Raw genomic sequence first — 19,208 nt, forward strand, 5'->3', positions numbered from 1 at the left:
CTTGTATGCCCCTATTAATAAAATGTAAGATCAGTGTGCTTTATTAACCACTTTACATATTAACAATATTGCACAGATGACACATTTCCTCCACAAAAATCTCACTTTGCGTTCTCATGATCTGTAGTAACATTTTTGATGTGTGTGTGTTTGCAAATGATAATGTCAACATTTCTCTTTCAATCTTGCTGTCTGCTGTTGCAAGGTTAATGGCAGACTCTGGCTGAGACAGAAATGTGTTGGGTGACTTTCTGAAGTGTTCCATTAAATTGTTACCTTCTACATAAAAAGTTACATTCTTTATAAAATAAGCAGATAATTAATTAATAATCCCAGATGCCTCCAAATTGTTTGAAACCTAATTAATAGTGGAATATGTCTAACAAATGCCTACCTGATATAATAAGTCCATTCACAATAAGGAAAAAAGTCACAGATTTGTTTTAGTAATAGGCGTTAGTACTAGTAACTTACCAGTTCCTGATCACAGCTAATTCATCAATAAGACACTCGTCACATTACACTCCAGCTTAAAGAATGACTATAGATTCAAGCAAATATCAATATCTTCTTGAAGGACTGTTCTAAGCACAGATTGGCAACCAATTGTGCTAGCGGTATTTTTCATCAAACTGCACTTGCCCGCAAACACTTGGTTCACTGTCAATCAAGACCCCTTTCACTATTAACCATGAATCAAAGTTTCTCTCCTGTGCTGCCATTAAAACTGATGAAGCAATGTCTCAAGGCGTTATCAGGTCATAGCAACCTCTGTGACATCGTGTCTTGATTGTTACATTTCACTTTGTGTCAGTGTTGGTAAAATTCCCAAACTGAAATCAGTCCTCTCTCCTTCAGTCAAACAACTGATTGAAAAAAAAGGATTCATTTTTATTCTGCCAGCGAGTATGGACTTGTTCAGAAACTGCCAGAACTGTGACAGTGAGGATTTCTCCTGCTGCAGGGCCCTCAGAAATCTAATCCTTCAGATCTAAATTGCTGGAGCAGAAATTCCCAAAATAGAGGGGGTGGAAGGTGAAATTTGGGGTTGCAAGCTCTAAAGGAGCAATGACTAATTCCCACCCACGTTCTCCTCCCCTCTCAGAGCTTTGCTCTTTCACAAATTTTCTCCCTCACACTTCTCCAGTTCTCCCTGAGGAGTTTCAAGCCTGGACTTGGAGTTCAGAAAGGAGTATTGTTTCCGGAGGAACAGAATTCTCACCTGAGGCTTTTGTAACCTGAGATGTTGTTGCAATACAAAATTGACAGATTTCACTAAAAGCGATCTACATTTATTTTGAAAATGCCTTCTGCTCCTGAGTTTAATTAATGGCCAATAATAGGGACACAGCGCTGCTCTCCAGCAATTACATTGGTCAAGAAAAATTATTTGCTCATTGAAAATAAACACAAAAGAACTGCAGATGCTGGAAATCAGGAATTGTTGGAAAAATTCAGCAGGTCCGGCAGCATCTGTGGAGAGAAAGTAGAGTTAACATTTCGGGTCCAGTGACCATCCTTCACATTTTTCCAGCAATTTCTGATTTTGTTTCTGATTTACTCATTGTGTCACTTTTCAACAATTTTATTGGTTAAAGATGATCGCAGAATCACAAGGAAGTCTGAATCTTATCTTACATGCACCTCCTTTATTGCTGCTCCATTTGACCATGCTAATGATTAGTCTAAAACCACATCAGTAAAAATAAAACAATCATACCCAAGGTAAAAAGCAGCAAATGTTTGTTTCCACAGTGATGGTAGCTGCTTGACAGTTTTTTATTAAACTCACCTTCACCCTATCACAAGGCATCTGCTGGTTCCCCTGGCTTCCAAGATCACCGGTCGAACTGAGCGCATTCAATGGGAGGTTTTTCTTGGGGCTCAAGTAGCCATTTTCCAATAGCATTGCCCGAACACCTGCTGCAGACTCATCAAATGCCTTGTCTGAGGAAGATGCCAACTGCACTTGGGGGCCCTGCTACAAATACAGCCCGGGAATTCTTATCGATTTGGGTGCGGATTTGAGATGGCTCTGCACCTATAGAAGTGCTTCTTCCACCTTTAACTTCCATCCTTATACCTGCATTGACCCTTCACCAGCTCAGGAAGCCTCAGGGACTGCTCAGCTGGTGCAGAACTGCTGCCCCACTGAAGGGCACCTCACCTTGGGTGACTGTCCACCGTAAGAATTCTCAGGATTCTTGCCCTGTGATACTTTACAGGAAAACACTATTTACACTGGATTGGTATCTCCAGCCCATTCGAGTGTGTGTTTATCTAGTCACATAAGGCCAGACCAAACTCCAAATTACTTCTTCAAACTGGACTCATTTTTACAAAAACAGAAGTTGTTGGAAAACTGCAGCGTGTCTGGCAGCATCTGTGAAGAGAAATCAGAGTTCACGTTTGGGATCCGGTGACCCTTCCTCAGAACCGAGTTCACAGATGCTGCCAGACCTGCTGAGCTTTTCCAGCAACTTCTGTTTTTGTTTCTGATTTACAGCATCCGCGGTTCTTTCAGTTTTCATTTATACGATGTACATGACAACCTCACAGGAGGTATCTCTGCCCTACACTGCTTCAGTTCTAACTATTATAACCAATCCCCGGTTGTGTTGGGTTCAGACTGAATCTGTTAAATTACTCAGTTCCTGGGGGAGGAGGGGGTTACTGGTTCCCCTTTGGTTATTCACCCATCCCCTCAGTCGTTCACAACAAGCTTAGTTTTAAAAGAATCCCTCCCCAGACCCAAATGGACTTATGTTTTAAAATGAACCATTAATTCAAGCTTCCTTGAATGAACTATAAGAGTTACTTGATTAACTATTGAGAAGAATTTGGAGTGTGACAAACATATACACTTATTGAAAATAAGATGTCGGGCCAAAAAAGTAAAAGTTAAAAGAAAATATATGGACTAGTCACTGAATTGTTCATGAAGAGTTAGTAGTTAAACATTATGGCTGTTGCATTGGATATTACTGGCAGCATTAATACTTTTGGTTAAACCATTGAATTCAAGGTTCTTGGCTTTATAGGTTGATTGAAACTCTTTTGTCTTGATTCTTTTTGGCAGTAGCTGATTATGAGTACTCAGTGAGAGACATTTTCTTCTTTATCTTTACCTGCAGTGCAGGGTGTTTAAATGGTTGCGATCAGAACTGCAAACCTCACTGCACACTGGTTCACATACTGATATCAGGCCACTAACGCACAGAGAGACCAGAGTTAAAACTGTCCTTCCTCCAAGAACTGCTGGTCAATCAGATGTCCCCCCTATCTCAGTAGTACCCCAGAAGTGGTGGTCACTGTTGAGATTGCAGCCAGTCCATTGAGAGAAGCAGCAAGGAGGCCAGATTCTAAGGTCCATCAGGATGTCTTCTCTGGAACCAGATCTTGCCATGAAGGGTGGGAGAGATAGGGGCCACAATTGTGAAGCTGGGCAGGGGGCAACAAAAAGCAGTGCTGGTAACTGCCATTGGTTTTGGACCCTGTTGAATTCATAGAAGGGAATGTACATCCAACCAGCACCAACTACATCTCCTCCCATCACTCTTTGCTGCCCCCTGAGGTTGCTACGAGCAATGCGGGAGGAAGCCCCTAAGATTTAATTTATTGGCCATTTAAGAGCCTCAGTTGGTTCAAGTGCAGGTGAGCTGCCCATCACCTGCCTTACTGCTGGTTAAAAATCCCCAGTGGAGGTGAACAGAACTAGGAACATTAACACCAACCATGCCTCCTGATTTAATGCCACATTCATCTGAGCTGCCAGCCTGCTCTCAGGAGGCATTCTTCCCTATGTTCATGTTCAAATTTAGATTGTCTTTTTTTTAAATTCATTAACAGAATGTGAGCATTGTTGGCAACACTATTATCCTCCATAATGATTGTCCTTCAGATGTTGATGAGCCACCTTCTTCAGTCTTTGCAATCCATGTGCACAGCTACACCCGCAGTCCTGTTCAATGGAGAGTTTTAGGCTTTTGACCCAGCAATGATGAAGGAGTGACAATTTTCACAACCACAACAGGCATATCATCAGATTTGTCATTGAACCAAGCTCACTTGTAGCCCCCGTCCAGTTTCCTAGAGTTCCAAGTTCCTAGGAGTGACTATAACCGACAACCTGTCCGAGACTTCCCACAAAGATATGACAGTCAAGAAGGCACAACAACGCTTCTTCTTCCTCAGGCGGCTTCAGAAATTCAACATATCCACAAGGACCCTCAGCAACTTTTACAGATACACCACTGAAAGCATAATATCCAGGTGCATAACGGCCTGGTACAGCTCTGCCCAGGTCTGTAAAAAACTACAGCCCATCACAGAAGCTGACCTCCCATCCATAGACTCCACTTACATGGCTCACTGCCATGGTAAGGCGGCCAACATCATCAAAGACCCATCGCATCCTGGTGATGATCTCCTACAACCTCTATCATCAGGCTGAAGATACAGAAGCTTCAACACATACACAAACAGGTTCAAGAATAGCTTCTTTCCTGCTCTTATTCAACTGATGAATGGACTGTCTAACTTCAAATAATGTTGATCTTGCTACAGTTGATCTTGCTTCGCACACGTCCTATGCGGTGTAACCTGTGTGCCTCACTGTCCAAGTTTTTTTTCATCCTGTGATCTGTATGTCCTCGCTTACTTTGATCTGCATGTACTGCTCGCAAATAAAACTTTTCACTATACTTAGGTACATGTGACAATAAATCAAATTAAATCAAATCAATTTAAAAATAAACAGCAGCATGTCTTCCTGTTTCAAACATGTTTAAAAAAAAGTTTGCGTATTCCATAACTATTGCTGAAGGTTATTTAGATCAAAGTGAGAAAATTATCAGCTAAAATAGAGATACAAAGATTAAAAAGGAAGGATACATGTTACTTATTAAGATAAAAGTAAGGTCAGACTCTAAGATTGTCACAGGTCTGGCCTGTTTAAAGATTTTCTTTCTCAAGGGAAGGGACTGAAGGTTTGAAGTCAGATTCACGAACCGTGATCGCTCCTGTAGTCATATATTTAGACATTGATCGTACAGGTGAACTGAGCAGATCAAGAGTGAGTGAAGGCTCATTTGTTTCAATTCTACAGCACTGCAGCCTGCTACAATTTGGAAATCCAGGATAAATCTCTCTGTCTCCCAGTTGGTGTTCAGACAATTTAACTGAGATCTCTGCACAAAATGATTGCACACAGCCAGATTTTCATGCAACTTAAAATGTGAAAATGACTGCTATCCCAAACTGTTGCATCATGCTTAGCTATTAGGTTTTGGATTAAGCCAGGTCTGTAAGGTAAGTAACTTTTCAATTAGAGTCATAGAGCTGTCCAGCATGGAAACAGACCCTTTGGTCCAACTCATCCATGCGAACCAGATATCCTATATAAATCTAGTCCCATTTGCCAGCATTTGGCCCATATCCCTCTAAACCCCTCTTATTCATACACCCATCCAGATGCCTTTTAAATGTTGTAATCATACCAGCCTCCACCACTTCCTCTGGCAGCTCATTCCATACATGCACCACCCTCTGTGTCAAAAAGTTATCCCTCAGGCCCCTTTTATATCTTTCTCACCTTCAACCTATGCTGCCTAGTTTTGGACTCCCCTACCCCAGGGAAAAGACCTTGTCTACTTACCCTATCCATGCCCCTCATGATTTTATAAACCTCTGTAAGTTGACACCTCAGCCTCCGACGCTCCAGGGAAAATAGCCCCAGCCTATTCAGCCTCTCCCTATAGCTCAAACCCTCCAGACCCGGCAACACCCTCATAAATCTTTTCCGAATCCTTCAAGTTTCATGACATCCTTTCTATAGAAGGGAGACCAGAATTCCATGCAATACTCGAAAAGTGTCTCAAACATTAGCTTCCTTCGCTTTCATTCTGTTAGCGCTTAGCTGGGGTAGAAACAGCTATTGACCCCTCGAGGAAAACCACTGTCACTGAGCTTCTATTTACCTTTGGAAATGTTCACTGAATTTCAAAATAGCTCTTGTGATTCTTAATGAGATAATTATGTTGTGGTTCTAACACTGGCTGAAAATACAAGGGTAGTCAAATGATGTTTTGTATGAGCCCCATTCTGTCCATTTTAGAAACAGATTGGAAGCTACAGTCTTGCAATAAAACATAGTTTAAGACTTTGATTTGAATACAAGCTTCAGTAAGGAATTGACAGGCCTTGGAATAAAGATCAGAAATTGCAACAACTTGGAAGAAACAAAAATGCACCTCATTGAATCCTGTGGACTGGTGCTATTGAACTGTGTTTCCCTGTTTTTTTTCTTTTTTTCTGCCTGCATCTGTTTGCATGTGTGTAGCGGATTAAGAAGGCATAGAGTTCAAGTTAGAGAATTTTAAGTTGAGAATTCATATTATGTTTCCCTGTGGTTAGAACGGATTTATTTCTTATACAAAGAAGTTTCTTATTAAGTGTGAAAACCTAGTCAATGTTTTCTGTTAGCCTGAGTTCATCAAGCAGGAAGCTTGGGGTATTTGTGTGCTGAAATTAAAACCTTACCGTTTGCAAAAACTCCAGGAGCAGCTAGGCTCCAGTATCAGTACACTTTCCCAAGTGGATTGTGACATGAGTCTGACCTCTCTATTTTCAGAGGAAAAGAGCCAGTCAAGCATTTTACTTTCAATTAGCTTTAAGCCTATTTATAGTTTCCTGGCTATTGTGGAGTCCAGGTGAAAACTCTCTGTTAATTATTCCCCTGCTAAAAGGATAAGGGATTTCTTTGATCTATTGATCCAGAAAACTTCAGCAATTTGAACATTAAAATGTAGAAAGGTTTATTAAACAATCAAGTGTGCAGTTTAATATTTATAAGAAAAGCATAAATTGCAACACTGGATGCATCAAATAAAGAAAGAAAATACTTGTTTCTAATATAGAATCCACATTTAAACATTGCGCTGTGGGAGAGTATTTTGGAAACAGTGATCACAATTCAATAAGTTTTAAGATAGCTACAAACAAGGATGAGTCGGGACCTTGCCGGATGGCACTAAATTGGTAGAGGGCAAATTAGATCAGTATTAGCCAGGAGCTAGGGAGTGTTAATTGGAAGGAGCTGTTATCAGGCAAGTCCACATTTGACATTTGGGAATTGTTTAAAGACCTGCTGGGGGGAGTTCAGGACCGGCATGCTCCAGTAAAGAGGAAAGACAAGGATGGCGAGGTAACGGACCCTTGATGATGAGGGAGGTTGTGAATTTCGTCAAAAGGAATAAAGAAGCATACGTAAGGTTTAGGAAGCTAAAATCAGACAGGGCCCGTGAGGATTATAAGGAAAGCAGGAAAGTACTCAAGCAGGGAATTAGCAGAGCAAGAAGGGGTTGTGAAATGACCTTGGCAAGTAGGGTTAAAGAGAATCCCAAGGCATCCTATAGATACATTAAAAACAAGAGGATAACTAGGGAGAAGGTAGGACCACTCAAGGATAAAGGAGGGAACTTATGCTTGGAGGCAGAGGATGAGAGTGAGATCTTAAATGAGTACATTGCATCGGTATTCACCGAAGAGAAGAATATGGAGGATAGTGAGATTTGTGTGGAATATGCTAATATGCAAGAACATTTTCAGATCAAGAAAGAAGTGGTGCTGAATCTCTTGAAGATCATTAAGGTGGATAAGTCACCAGGGCCTGATAGTGTCTACCGCAGGTTATTGAGAGAGGCACGAGAGGAGATTGCTGGGGCCTAGTCCAAGATCTTTGCTTCCTCGCTAGCCAATGGAGAGGTCCCAGAGGACTGGCAAGTAGTTAATGTTGTTCCTCTTGTTCAAGAAGGGAAATAGAATAATCCAGGAAACTATAGACCAGTGAGTCTCATATTGGTTGGGAAGCTATTGGAGAGAATTCCTAGGGATAGGATTTACGCACATTCAGAAAAGCATGGCCTAATTAGGGACAGTCAACATGGCTTTGTGCAGGGCAGGTCATGTCTTACTAACTTGATTGAATTTTTCGAGGAGATGTCAAAGGTGTTTAATGAGGGTAGAACAGTGGATGTCGTCTACATGGATTTTAGTAAGGCTTTCTAAAAGGTCCCTGATAGTAGGCTCATCCAAAAGATTAAGATGCATGGTATCCATGGTAACTTGGCCATGTGGATTCAGAATTGGCTCGCCCATTGAAGACAGAGGGTGGTGGTGGAAGGATGTTTTTCAGGCTGGAGGTCCGTGACTCGTGGTATTCCGCAGGGATCCATACTGGGACCTCTGCCATTTGAGATATGTATAAATGACTTAGATAAAAATCTATATGGGTGGGTTAGTAATTTTGTGGACAATACAAAGATCGATGTAGTTGTGGATTGCGTAGGCGTTTGTCAAAGGATACAACAGGATATAGATTAGTTGCAGATATGGGCGGAAGAATGCCAGATGGAGTTTAATCCAGGTAAGTTTGAGGTGCTGCACTTTGGAAGATCAAATGTTAGGGAAAAGTATACAGTTAATGGCAGGACTCTGAACAGCATTGATGTACAGAGGGATCTTGGGGTTCAAGTCCATAGCTCCCTGAAAGTGGCCACACAAGTAGATAGAGTGGTAAAGAAGGCTTATGGCATGCTTGCCTTTATTGGTCAAAGAATTGAGTGCAAGAGTCAGGATGTCACTTGTAGCTTTGTAAGACTTTGGTTAGGCCACACTTGGAGTACCGTGTTCAATTCTGGTTGTCACATTACAGGAAGGATGTGGAGGCTTTGGAGAGGGTCCAGAAGAGGTTTACCAGGATGCTGCCTGGATTAGAGGGTATAAGCTATAAAGAGAGGCTAGAAAAACTCGGGCTGTTTTATTTTGAGCAGCGGAGCGTGAGGGGAGACTTGATAGAAGTCTGTAAAATTGAGATGCATAGATAGGGTTGATGGTCAGATAACCCTGAGTTGAAATGTCTAATACCAGAGGACATGCATTTAAGATGAGAGGGGGAATGTTCAAAGGAGGCATAAGGGGCAAGTTTTTTTATAGAGTGGTAGGAGCCTGGAACGTGCTGCCAGGGGTGGTAGTGGAGGCAGATAAGATAGGGACTTTTAGATAAGCACATAAATATGCAAGGAATGGAGGGATATGGGCCAACGGCAGGCAGAAGGGATTAGTTTCATTTGGCATCATGTTCAGCAGAACATCATGGGCCAAAGGGCCAATTCCTGTACTGTATTGTTCTATGTTCTATGTTCTAAGTGACTTCACCTGATGAAGGAGCAGGGGTCCGGAAGCTTATGATTTCAAATAAACCTGTTGGACTATAACCTGGTTCATGTGACTTCTGACTTTGGCCCCCCGAGTCCAACACCAGCATCTCTACATCACAGATACGTAACAGCAATTTTTGGAAGTTGTATAATTAAATTTTACATTGAGAGACATTTCTGAAATGTTTAAGGATGCTCTCAATGACCAGGGAGTCCAGAGCCAGGGATCACATGTTAAGGATACAGAAAAAACCCAATCAGAATCATAGAATCCCTGCAGTGCGGAAACAGGCCCTTCGGCCCAACAAGTTCACACCGAACTTCAGAGCATCCCACCCAGACCCATCCCTCTAATCTACACATCCCCGAACACTATGGGCAATTTAGCATGGCCAATCCACCTAACCTGCACATCTTTGGACTGTGGGAGGAAACCCACACATACACAGGGAGAATGTGCAAACTCCACACAGACAGTCGCCCGAGGCTGGAATCGAACTCAGGTCCCTGGCACTGTGAGGCAGCAGTGCTAACCACTGTGCTACCCCAAAGACCAAAATAAAAAGAAATGTCTTCACCCAGAGAGTGGTGAGCCTGTGGAATTTGCTACTACAGAAAGAAGTTGAGGCAAAAACAGTGCATGGTTTCAAGAAGGTGTCAGATACAACACTTGGAGCAAAAGAGTTCAAAGAATACAGTGGGGTGGGGAGCAACAGAACAGGTTATTGAGTTGGGTGGTCAGACATGATCATAATGAATGGTGGAGCAGGCTCAATGGGCTGAATGGCTTAGTCCTGCTCCAAAGTTTCTATACTTAAGAGGCCACATCTTATCAATTTTCCATATTTCACCTATTATGATGGAGATGACTCTTCAATTCTATGAAATATAGTTTTGAGGCATTCTTGGAGAGTTAGCCCTGAGATACAGTTCTGCTTGTCAGTTTTTGCTTAACTAATATACAGCTTCAAGCAGGATTACAAGTCTTGGGACTGAAATTCTATCAGGTCAGGATTTAATTATCAGAGCTTGCAATGACATTGTGGTATGTTAGCGTATGAGAGAGAATTATCATTTTTTTAGTTGTGTATAATTTCTCATGAGCAAACTTGCATCATTGTCAAGGCAGCCATATTGTTTGCAAGCTGGTGCTGACTTGTTGAAAATGTTTACCATGTGGGTTTTACAGATAAGTGCTGTTGTAACTTGATGCCCCGGTATCATTCCTGTAGCATTTCACATGTATTCCTTCACAGCAGCCCCCCAACCAGAACAATTTCAAGAGTCAGGGATAAAGCAACTTGTTTAAACAATTTCCTGACTACAGAACTCTGAAAATATCCTTGGCAAGCAGTATTGAGGAGGCCTGGGATTAAAAAAGTGTTGTAAACAGCGGCAGAGGCTTAAGGACATAAGAAATAGGAGCAGAGGTAGGCTATCTGGCCATCAAGCCTGTTCCACTATTCAATAAGGCACTTCACCTGACAAAGGAGCAGCGCTCCGAAAGCTTGTGATTGCAAATAAACCTGTTGGACTATAACCTGGCGTTGTGTGACTTCTGACTTTGTCCACCCTAGTCCAACACCGGCACCTCCACATCTTGGCATTCAATTAGATCATGGCTGATCTCTTTTTGTGGACTCAGCTCCATTTACCCACCTGCTCACCATAACCTTTAATTCCTGTTCAAAAATCTTACCTATCTGTGCCTTAGAAACACTCAACAAGGCAGCCTCAACTGCTTCACTGGGCAGGGAATTCCACAGATTCACAATGTTTTGGTTTAGAAGCTCCTCCTCAACTCAGTCCCAAATCTGCTCCCCCTTATTTTGAAACTAATTCTTTTTATCTGTATCAGGGAAGTCCACAGTTTGTGATTGTCTAAATCTACCTTCTGTCAGTTCAGCCAGATCACCTCCATCTGAACTCAGTTCCCCAGGGTACACACTTCTTGAATCCAAAATGTAAAATATGTCCTCAGTTCTGACTCATCAGAACCAGCCAGTAATTTCTCTTGTGTCAAGCATGAGTAATCATCAGTGCAAACAAAAAAAATCTGACTAAAGCAACAACCACAAAGCAAACAGCATTACTTTCTGATGGACATGTGAGATTCACTTTCTTAATTCTTTCCAATAATTCTGACTGGTCAACTGAGAGTTTTTTTTTCACTCAGATTTACAGGAAAACCTTAGTGTTCTTTCAATGTTTCTAACATGCCTATCACTGCCCAGGCAAATATCCACACGTGAAAAGGATTACCACATGCCTCCCTCATTTCCGTCTCATGGGAGTTTCAGAAACTGGATACTGTATTTAATTGCATTGTAAATAACAAGCACACAACAAAGGTACTTCACTGGCTGTGCTACATTTACAGAACGCCCAAGTTTACAAAAGGCATCATTTCAATTCAAGATGGGTCTCCTCCCCGAGCTTGTCTTGGAGTTAGACCAGCACCTGTCTGTATATGTCTTAAAGCTACACTCTCCAGCCTGAGAGACTTCATGGTGACACTGCTCTGGAGGACATCATATATTTTAAACAAGATGATTTCAGTCAAAGTTAAATAAGATTTGCCAGCAATATTAGCAGGGGCCTCACAAGATTATTCAACAGCTCAGGTGAAGCTTCAACCTTGCAACACCACACCACTCCAGCACCCCACAACAAGACATTTTGAAAAATGACTGCGGCCAATTGCCACTGACATTTCTTCCCAGTCAGTTCCACCCTCACACAACCACTAACGATTGTCAAATTTACAGGGAGCTGTTATCCACAAACTGTCCTCACTCAGAGTCATATTCCAACTGGAGCAGTGCACTAAATTCCCATGCTTCCACACCTCTCACCAGATCTCAACGCCAGGATCACCTTCAATAAAATCGCTGGGGTGGGTGTGGATCACAGAGAACAGATGGGAGGTTGTGATTGGTGGATCACATGGGAGGTTGTGATTGTTGGATCAGTGAGTACAGACGAGAGGTTCCAATTAGTGGGTCAGGGACCATAGATGGGAGGTTGTGATTGGCAGATCGGCGAGCACAGTCTGGAGGTAGTGATTGGTGGATAAGGGGGCACAGAGACGGGAGGTTGTGATCGGTAGATCAGTCTGCACAGATGGGAGACTGTGATTGGTGGATGAACAAGCACAGAGGGGAAATTGTGATTGGTGGATCGTGAATTGTGGATCATGGTCGGGGTGGGGGGGGGTGTGGGGAGAAAGACTATGATTAGTGGATCAGTGACCACAGGGAAAGACTGTGAATAGTGGATCAGTGAGAAACATGGGAATTCTTTGGTGAATTGTGGAGAATAGAAGTGGTGTGATTCATATCTAATAAACTTAAACACTCATGCAAAGATTTTAATATCATTTTAAAGCTCTACATAGGTTTCGTTCAGTTAATTCCACCCATCCCTCCCCAACACCCTACAGTTTTTGATCCCCAGACCTGAAATTTACTCTCCAGAATGCAAAAGGTCTGTTTTTCAACTTGTCTGGAACTTTCCTGAAATAAATCCACAGACACCAATATCCCATCACCATGTCACTCTTTATTTGCATATGAACAATCCATGGCTTTAGCGCTGCTTCATTCAGAGTCATTTACCAGAGCCACTGACACTCACCCGTTTTATATGTCAGCCAGGGGTCCCTGATTGGACCAAATGAACAGGGCCAATCAAGGAACTCATTCTATGTTACAGCCATGACATCCCTCCCCCTCTGAATCTGAGGAAATAGGCTGGTTCTTTCTCTTGGAGAGCTTCCTGGGGCCCTTTAGTACTGGGTCAGGTTCCTCTGATTCAGCATCCGATATGGGCAGTGTGTAACACACAGGTGTTCGTTCTTGAACCAGGAGTGCTTCAGTATCATTTCGCTCTTCTTCCGGTGGCAAAGGCGTTGAAGCTGCTACATCTGTCATGTGCAGCAATGGCCTTCCTGATGCCATCTCACCCTTCCCCCAGGACCAGGAAGATCAGATTTAACCTCGTGCAGAGTCTTCTACTGGGGGTATTCCTGTAATTGCATGTGGGATAGTCCTGTAATCAAATAATACAGCTTGGTATCTAGCAATGCTGTAGGCTGTTTATTCAAGCCAACCTTCAAAGTTGGGACTGCTGTTTCTGCCAGGCCATTAGATGATGTCACAGAGCTGTTCTAACATGTCAAATCCCATTTGACTTTAAGAAATGATCAAATTCCCAGCTGAGAAATGATGACCCATTATCTGTGACTAACACTTCCACTTCTCTGTGCGTCAAAAAAGATGAGTGCAGTTTTTCTATCATCATCCTCATGTTTGACAATTGATCCCCATGAACATCTAACCACTTTGAGTAGGTGTCTACCATGACTAAGAACATTGAACGCATGAAAGGACCTGCACAGTCAATGTGCAACCAAATCCAGGGTTTACCCAGCCATTCCCACGAATGTGGGGGAGATGCTGGTGGTAATTTTTTTATTGTTGAAACTGTGGTCACCGCCCCACCAACGTGGCTATGTCTGCAATCAAGCCTGGCCACCAGACATAACTTCATTTTGAAAACCCCTGGATCACCCTGATGGAGTTCAGCCAGTATCTGGTGGCAACCTTTATTCGGGACAATCACCCTTGTTCCCCCATTATAATGCGCCATCCTCTACTGTGAGCTGGTCTCTCCGGGTCTACAAAGGTTTCAATTCTAGTTGTGACAGCCATTCGCCCCCATTAATACCAGTTGTTACTGTTTTGAAAGAATAGGATCTTCCTGCATCCAAAGTCTGATATTGGCAGCTGTGGCTAGGAGAGTGTCCAGAAACTTTGATGTCATTATAGCCTCTTCCATTGAGGATACCACCTCTGTTCTGAGGAAGGATCACCGAACCCGAAACGTTAACTCTGATTTTTTTCTTCACAGGTGCTGCCATACCTGCTGAGCTTTTCCAGCAACATCTGTTTTTGTTCCTGGCCCTTTATGGGTTGATGCAAAGGTGCCAGGATGGAGGCCAAGTTATGTATGAACTTTGTGTATTATGAACTTACCAGCCGTAGAAATGACCAAAGCTCCTGGACAGGCATGGGAGCCTTTTGATTATCCTGACTTTATCTTACAATGTGTGTAACCCAGTCTTGTTGACTCTGTAGCCCAAGTAAATCACGTAGGAGACCTGAAACATACATTTTTCCCTTCTTCGGCGTATGTCTGCCTTGGAATAACACCTTAGGACTCTATCTAAGTGATCTAAGTGTTCCTCATTAGATTTCCCTGTTCCCCTAGGACATCATCTAGATAAATGACGACCTGAGGTAGATCTTGCAAAATGTTCTCCATCATCCGATGAAAAGTTGCACAGGCTGATGATACCCCAAATGACAGTCTCGTGTATTGGTGCAAATCCTTACGGGTATTAATTGTAGTGTACTTCTGGGAATCCTGCTCTAAATGCAATTGCGAGTAAGCATGGCTCACATCCAGCTTTGTGAAGAACAGCCTCCCTGCCAGCTTTGCATATAAATCCTCTATTCGAGGAAGAAGGTATTTATCCAGCTGCCAGAAGCGGTTTAGCATCTCTTTAAAATCTCCACAAAAGCAAACCGACCCATCAGGCTTCACAATTGCTATGACCGGTGCTGCCCAGTCTGCAAACCGGACTGGTTTAAGGATTCCTTCGCTTCCCAGCCTCCTGATTTCTGCCTCTATTTTTGCCCATAAAGAAAGTGGCACTGGGCACACCTTACAGGATCATGCAATTGCTTCCTGGTCAACAATGCAAGGTGGCCTTGGTCCTCTGATAGTCCCTAGACCTTCCTGAAAAACCTCTGGGTATTTAATTAGGATTTCACTCAGGCAGCCATTTTCTAATTGAAAAATGTTGAGCCAATCCACGCGAATTTCTCACAACGAATTTCGCCCCATCAAGCTTGGGCCTGAATCTTTTACTATAATCACTGCTAACTGAACGAGCTGCTTTTCATAACAGACAGGCAACGAAGTTATACCCTTCATCTGTAAAGGTTCCCCGGTATAGGTTCTCTGGCCAAGGTCTTGCACAAAGTTAAGGGTTGGAGTACAGAGCGAATTTTATTAAAATCTGGTTCTACCATCACTGATACAGCCGTGCCGGTATTGACCTCCATTAGAACCGGGAGACCATTTAACCAGACGGTTATTTTGATTGGTTCTGATTTGGATGTTGCTAAGCAATTTAACTGTTCCTAACCAGATGTGGGTGGACTTTCCAGGATATGAACTCTCCTGGATACTAGCCTCCTGGATACTAGCCTGGATACTAGCCTTACTCAAAATTAAGTCCAGTGAAACTCTTTTGCTGTCTCAAGTCCACTTACCAGCAACAACTACAATGGCTTGCTGGCCCGGATTCTGAAGAAAATTTTAACCATTTGGCCGAGGCTTGGCTTTGTTTTGGGGTTTTGCTGTGAGCTGACCTACAGTCCCTCTGTTCAGGATATGTCCTGAGTGAGGCTATGCAATTGTCTTCACTCAAGTGGCATTTCCCCAGGCTCAGTTGGACTTATGATGGTGTCCACTCCCATCAGAATACCCTGCAACTCATAAGCTCCACTTGCCTCATTTTCCAATGATAAAGCCAGATGTAGTACCCGCTTGAAGTTCAGTTGGGCTTCAGCTAGTGGGCATTTTTGCATTGTTACATCATTAATCCGACATACCAAACAGTCTCTAATAATCTCATTAAGGGCTAAACTAAAGTCACAGACTTTTGCCAATCATCTTTACCTTGTCAAAAGTCCCAATACAGATTCCCCAGGTTCTCGAATTGCCGAGTAAAAATGATCGTGTCTCAGAATTAGAAGAGGCTTGGGGGTGTCATAATATTCCTGAACTATATACGTCAAAGCTTGAAAGGTTTTAGCATCTGGTGCCTCAGGGAACATTAGGCTCCTGATGACAGATAAAGCAGCAGCTCCACAGGCTGTCAGGAGAATTATTCGCTGTTTCCCATCTGCCACAATGTTGTTTGCCCAGAAAATATAATGCATTCTTTACACATACTATGCCCAGTCCTCGATGGCAGGATTGAATGAGTCAAGCTCCCCATACGAAAGCATGACGTAAGAAATGTTTACCCCAATTCAAAGATGACTGTTGCGAGCGAGTTTCTTCAGGAACGTGCTTTACTCCCATCACGACTGAAATAACTCCACTGAGGCCGATATCCCGTCACCAAGTCACCCTTTATTTACACACAAACAGTCCTTGACTTTAGTACGGCCTCCTTCAGAGTTAGCTACCAGTGTATCAGTATCACTAACACTTACTCCTTTTTATCTGTCAGCCAGGGCTCTCTGATTGGAACAGATTAACAGACCCAATCAGGGAACTCATATTCTATGGCGTCTACCTGGCTGACCTTGATACAATGACAATATTTCACATTTTTTTTTACACTGTTGCACATTTAAAGTGTTTCACTTTTTTGAGTATTGAGGTTGCAATACTTAATATAAAAGTTCATGTTCACAATTGTTTATTTAAAAATTCAACACCATACTTTTCTGATATTATTTCATGGAAAGTTGAACATATGTTGGCCATCCCTAATTGCCCTTGGTGAGGCAGGTAATATTTAGCTTTAAATGGAAAACAGAAAATGGTGGAAATCACTGTAGGTCAAGCAGCATCCATGGAGAGACAGCAAGCTACTGTTTCGAGTCTAGGTAACCCTTCATCAGAGCTGATGTGAACACCAGCAGTGAAATGGAAAGCAATGAAGATGTTCATAGTAAAAGAGACAACCAGAATTCCTGACGGAGGGAAGAGTAAAACTTCTTCAGGGTGGACATTCCTTGAAGAGATGTGGCAGTCGATAAAACACAATGTAGGAGCAAATTACTGCAGATGCTGGAATCAGTACTGAAGACAAAAAATGCTGGAAATTACAGCGGGTCAGACAGCATCCATGGAGAAGGGGCAAGCTAAAATTTCAAACTAGATGACTGTTCACCAGGGCTGATGTAAACACCAGGAGTGGGATGGAAAGCCTTAATTTAGCCTAAATATTTAGCCTTATTGCTTCATCAGCATAGTAAGCCAGACTGAATTGTCACACAAGGCTCCACCAAGTCAAATATCTCTCCAGGGCAGATTACATTTTATTTGGTTTTATTTTTGCGTGAATGTATCACATTTGTTGGCAGGTAAACAAAGAACTTGTCAGAACAGCAGAGTAATCTGATAAGTTCAAAACCTGCCTCGGGCTGAAATGAAACCAGCTAGGATGGTTCTGGTGGATTTTGTGACCTGCTACCAGGCTCGGCAGTGGGTGTAGGTAGGTGTGGCACTGCACAGGCTAAGTTTCACCTGTTAGAGTATCAGGTTGGCAGCTGGGAGCAGACACAGAATGGGAAGGAGGAAATCCTGGAGAATCATTCAATATCCCAATCTTTAAAAAGTTGGCAATGTGCAGAAATAAACACTGATACGTCATAACACATTGACAATGTTGTATTTCCTTTCTCTATGGTAGATAGTACAGTGGCTTGGTGGATAGCACTCCTGCCTTACAGCACCAGGGACCTGGGTTCAATTCCAGCCTCAGGCAACTCTCTGTGTGGGGTTTGCACGTTCTTCCCTGTGTCTGTGAAGGTTTCCTCTGACAGTCCAATAGTATAAAGATTAAGTAGTGAATAAAAACCGAAAGAATTGTGCATGCTGTAAATCAGGAACAAAAATAGAAGTTGCCAGAAAAGCTCAGCAGGTCTAGCAGCCCCTGTGAAGGGAAAAACAGAGTTAACATTTCAGGCCTGGTGACCCTTCCTCAGTGCTGATTTTTCCTTCACAAATGCTGCCAGACCTGCTGAGCTTTTCCAGCAACTTCTGTGCTGTTTTTGTGTCCATAATGTTGGTTGCTCAGGCTAAGTGAATTAGCAATGGGAAATATACCGATTGGGTGGGAGGGTTGGTGCAAACTCAATGGGCTAAATGAACTGTAGGGATTCTAAGAAATGAAATATCTCATTGGCACAGAATAATACAGGTTGTGGGGATGGATGGTAGAATAGAGGAAATGTCCTAATGATAGGAGATAGCAGAATTACTGTTCTTTGCAGCAAAGTCAGAGAGTCTCTCATAGGCTGCAGCATGAAGCACCACTTGCTGATATACATGTCCTTCAGGATACATAATGGTAATTTATTAGTACTGGCTTCTGTGTCGATTTCTGCTATTAGTGTGCCATCCTGCCTTTTCAGGACAGATGTTATTAATGGTCATAAAAGCTTCTGATTGCTTTATACCACTGACATGCTGGGTAAGGTTAATGATATGGTAAACTCTGTCATCTTCTGATATTTGTATCTCACTTGGTTTCTGTTAGAATCCCTACAGTGTGGAAGCAGGCCATCCAGCCCATTTAATCCACACCAGCACTCTCAGGAACATCCCACCCAGATCCACCCCACTACTCTATCCCTGTTGAGGGTGTCACTGACCAGGCAGCATTTATTGCTATTGCCCATCCCTAATTGCCCAGAGGGCAGTTAAGAGTCAACTACATTGCTGTAGTGCTGGAATCACATGTAGGCCAGACCAGGTAAGGATGGCAGTTTCCTTCCCTAAAGGACATTAGTGAAGCAGATGGGTTTTTCCGACAATCGACAATGGATTCACAGTCACCGTTAGATTCTTAATTCCAGATATTTATTGAATTCAAATTCCACCATCTGTCATGGCAGGATTCGAACCAGTGTCCCCAGAATATTATCTGGGTCTCTGGATTAACAGTCCAGTGATAATACCACTAGGCCATTGCCTCCCCTCATTTCCTGCTTTTCCCATGACTAATCCACCTAAACTACACATGGGCAATTTAGCATGACCAATCCACCTAAACTGCACACCTTTGGACTGTGGGAGGAAACCAGAGCACCCAGAAGAAATCTACATGGACACGAGATTGTGCAAACTCCACACAGACAGTTGCCTGATGCTGAAATTGAATCTGGGTCTCTAGTGCCG

The 19,208-nt window shown here is 42.7% G+C and overlaps 1 protein-coding gene across 1 annotated transcript in view; it reads right to left on the bottom strand.

Annotated features, from left to right (window-relative positions):
- Nucleotides 1-19,208, bottom strand: part of LOC109928582 (F-box only protein 39) — a 115,348-nt gene that overhangs the window by 94,214 nt on the left and 1,926 nt on the right. The gene's annotated exons all lie outside the window — the stretch shown is intronic.

The sequence above is a fragment of the Rhincodon typus genome, chromosome 27 (assembly GCF_021869965.1).
Source record: "Rhincodon typus isolate 14 chromosome 27, sRhiTyp1.1, whole genome shotgun sequence".
Lineage (NCBI taxonomy): Eukaryota > Metazoa > Chordata > Chondrichthyes > Orectolobiformes > Rhincodontidae > Rhincodon > Rhincodon typus.